Consider the following 4,572-nt stretch of genomic DNA (forward strand, 5'->3'; position numbering starts at 1 on the left):
GAGGTGGACCTCACTACTTGGAGCCCTCAGGCCTTGAAACCACTACCCTGGGCCATCCTGGGTGGGACAAACTCCTGGGCAACTTTGGTAGTTTCCTGCACCTCCTGCAGTTAGAGCCTGCCCTGTCTTCTTCATGGCCAAGTTCTCACCCCTCCCAGCAGGCCTCCTGAGGGCTAATGGGATAAGGGTGTCCATGGCAGGACTGGAGGTTCCATGGTGGGCTGGAGGCCACACAGCAGGCAGGAAAGCTCCCCAGATCCTGCCCATTTACGCCTGTCATGATCATGGAATGGCATCCAGTGCACCAGGCTATCGCTGTAGTAGAAGGTGCAGTGGTCCAGGGGCCAGGCGAGCATGTTGGGGATGCCCGGCCCAGGCAGGTGTCTAACTTCTGAGCAGCCAGCATAATATCCAGGGATCCCTAACCACGCTCCTAAATTCCCGGGGAGGAGGCCTCAGCAAAGTCCCTGGCAAGACCAAGAGGTCCGCCAGCAGCATCTCCCTCCCTCAACTAAGTTTCAGCAAGAAAGTTTTGGCTACTTTGAGTAAAACTGTTGTCAATATTCATGTGTAAGCCTTTGTGCACATATTTTTCATTTCATTTAGCAAAAAAAAAAAATCCTGAAGAGTTACTAGGTCATGTTGCATTTTCGTTTTAAGGAACTACTTGACAAATTTCCAACATGTTGGTATCATTTCCAACAGGAATAGATGAGAGTCCCAGTTGTTCCAAAGCTTCACCAACATTTGCTATGTCCATCTTTCTAATTTCCACTGCCCACTAGAGCCTCCCCACTCTGAGATTCAGAAAACCAGAGGATCCACCAAAAGGAGCCCATCCCTGTGCTATGTTGCAAGCCAGCTTAGATCTGCTCTCTTGGCCTTGAAATGAGACCTGTGGGAAATGGGACCTGAGATTCCCCTAAAGATGGCATTCTGCAAGATTTCCACAAGACCCCTTTCTACCCTGTCTGAATAAATTACTAGTAAACACCTGTTGCCTTCACTCCAGGAACAGTCTGGGAAGCTGATCATCTGAGTAGCCAAGTAACTGCCCAGAAGCACAGACATGGCATCACAGAGGCAGGGGAGAAGGATGTTCTGTGCCTCCACCCCACCAAGTGACTGCCAGCTCCCAGCAGTTTCCATGCCACCCTCCCCCCAACCAGGACACCAGCTCACAGAGCCTCCTCTTAGGTGGCTTCCCTTTGCAAAAACTTCCCTCCACCAGGATATGCATTACAAAACCCTCCTTTAGCAGGATTCGTCTTATAATTCGGTTTTGGAGGCCACCCAAGAGGCCTGTCTCCCTGAAGCCAGCTCAGCCTAGTTCATCAGGGCAGCTTTTCTGGGGCAGACTCATCTCTTGTTCATCCACTCCCAGCTCAGATCCAGAAAGACCCCTTCACACCATGAACCCCAAGTCTCTGTCTGGGCCCCTGCTTCCCTCCTGCTTGGTCCCTCTTTCCTTTCAGGGTCACCAGGAGCTCCCACTTACCTGAGGCAGGCTGTCTGCTCTGCCCTGGGGAGGCCTCTGCTGACAGGTCAAAGAAACAGGAAATACCCTAGGGGGCCACCCTCACCCCAGCAGCCATCATCTGACTTCGTCACTCTGGATGGGCTCTGGGTGTGGTTCAGGGTCCCACAACATCTCCTGGTTCTCACCACATCCCAGCACTGTCCAGAAGCGAACCACTAAGCAACTCTGTGCCAGCATGCCCCTCTCAACACACGGGGCTCACGTGGGCAGCCCCCGGCAGGGCTCAGTGCACAAGAACCATGCAAGTAGTCCTTACTGCAGGATACCCTGGGCTCCACCTGTCGCTCAGAGCTGACCCTGAACTAACAAGTGGCAGCTCCCGGGCATACCTGTGACCCTGGGCCCCACTCTGCGTGGCCCCTCCACTGGTTCTTCTAGAGGCTTCCAAGTGCCTGGGGTCTGGGGCCTCTCTCTCCATTGAACCCCTTCTTTTCCTGACTCCTGGATTTCTCTTGTGAGAAAAGGGTTTTCTTGAAATTGTCTACCGCTCATGGACCAGTTAAAATGATTAGAAAACAAGCCAGAGCTGCAGGCCCATGTCTACCCTGACCCTCAGAACCCCACACCCGTTCCTAGGACCTGGACAGCACAGTGGAGCCCGTTTTCCGCAACTGTAAGCCCCTGATTGGGGAGGACTGACTGACCCAGGCAACCTGACCCCACCAGCTAGCACTTCCCATGTGTGCCAGGGTTGAGGTCTGTACAAATGCCTCCTCCTTGGAGCTAAAGCAACTGCAGGTATACCTGAGGCCATAGTCCCTGCCTGGTCAGTGGCAGTGGGGCTGGGCTGGTGGGAGGGAGGGAGGGGCCAGGGCTATGCAGGTGGCCCGCTCCGAGTGGGCCTCTGCTGGACCTTCCATGTGAGTTGCTGGGGGGCCTCCTGCTAAGGAAGAGAATGTTCCTCCCTGTGCTCTTGGAAGTTCTCCCCAGGCAAAAATGAGGACACAAGAGAAAAGGCCATAAGAGCCAGGAAAGGAAGGTAACTCAGGTCCAGAAGAGCGCCCAGACCAGGACTGTCCCATGTGGCCTGCGGGCACCAACTCAGCATGCATGCTGTCACTAGTGTGGCTCCAAGCCCTTTTCTCCAGCCTCTATGGTCCTTGCACATATCCAGGTGGCTTCCCTGGCGGGGATGAATAAACTTCAGGGCAGCTGGCCTGGGAGTGAGCTCACATTTAGTCAGAGATTCCTCTGCACGGGGACGCTCCTTAGGGGGGCTACTGGCCACATGGGAGAAAATTCCCCACCTCTGGCCAACTTCAGGATTTTTTTTTACTTGCCCACACCTAATGTAGTTAGAGCCCACCCCATCTCTACTTCAAGGCTAAGTTCTCACCCCTCTTTATAGCCCTCTTGGGGGCTAATGGGATACATGTGTCCATGGCAGAAATGTGGGCCCATGACTGGATCGGGGAGTTCATGGCAGGATTAGGGGAACCATGGTGGGTTGGAGGCCATATGGCAGGCAGCAGGGCTCCCACTGATCTTGCCCATCGATAGGTCACAGTCATAGGCCTGCACACAGTACATCAAGCTCCTGCGTGGTAGAAAGTACAGTGGTCCAGGGACCAGTCCAGTCCATTGGGGATGCCCAGCCCATGCAGGTGTCCGACCAATGAGTGATCAGCCTAGGGCTTGTACAAGGGGCCCTGGCAGTGCTCCCACACTTCCAGGGACCATTTGCTCTGCTTCCCCACTCCTGACACTAGCTGACACACAGTCATGATGCAGTGACACTGGCTGCCAGATGTCCAGTCAGGAGGGCCCCAGAAGCAGCACCTGGCACCAGAGAAGATCTATCTTTCGATGGGCAGACTTTGCTTTGTGTCTAGAAACACTGAGATTCTTTGAAGCTGGCCTGCCCATGTAGACTGGAAACTCATTGCACATTCCAGTTACTCAGGCCCACCATCTGCACCTCCCAGTACCCACGTCCCACCAACCCATGTTCCTAGTGTAGATATCCATGTACACAAGCTGCCCTGTGTCCTCTTCCCCCCATGGGATGCCTTCCCACTTCTGCTTCCACTGACAAGTGCCCAGAACTCACATGTCCTGGGAAGGAAGGGGACTAAGGAGAGGATGGCCTGTCCTGTGTGCTCCCTGAGGACCAAGTCACAGAGCTCAGAGGCTGCTGGGCCTTGAGCTCTGGAATCTCCTAGGTGTGTGATAAACCCAAATACGTGAAAGATCTGAACACTAAAATACTAATAGACATCCGTGAAAGAAATTGAAGACACAAATAAGGGAGAAGATCTTCTGTGCCCATGGACTGGAAGAATTCACATTATTAAGATGTTCATACTACACAGTAATTGAGACATGCAATGCAACCCTTGCCAAATTTCCAATGGCTTTTCTTAAAGACAGAAATTGAACAAATTCCCCTCAGATTTGTACAGAACCAAAAAACAAACAAACAAACAAAACCCCAAATAGTCGATGCAATCATGACAAAGAAGAAAGCCAGAGGCTTTGCCTTACTGGCTTCAATCTGTATTACCAAGCTACAGTAACTAACACTGTATGGTGCTGACATAGACACTGAAATATAGACCAATGGGTCAGAAGAGAGAGCCCAGAAACAAGCCCTCATGAATACAGTCAACTGACATTTATCAGGGGAACCCAGAACCATCCACGGGAAAGGAATAGTTTCTTCAACACGTGGGGTTGAGATAACCAGATAACTATGTGCAGATAAAATTAATTGGACCCCTATTTACATCACTCACAAAAAAATTAACTCAAATGTATTAAAGACTTGAATGTAAGACCTGATCCCATAAAAATCCTAGAACACAATCTAGGGAAGGAACTCCTGGACAGTGGCCTTGCCAATATTTGTTTAGATACGACACCAAAAGCAAAAGCAACTAAAGCACAAAGGACCACATGAAGCTGTATCAAACTCAAAAGCTTCGCCAATGCCAAAGGAACAATAAAAACACGAAAAGTTAGCCTGTGGAACAGGAGAAACTATTTGTAAACTGTAATTCAGACAAGGCATTAATATCAAAGTTATATAAAAG

The sequence above is a fragment of the Vicugna pacos genome, chromosome 11, assembly GCF_048564905.1.
Source record: "Vicugna pacos chromosome 11, VicPac4, whole genome shotgun sequence".
NCBI lineage: Eukaryota > Metazoa > Chordata > Mammalia > Artiodactyla > Camelidae > Vicugna > Vicugna pacos.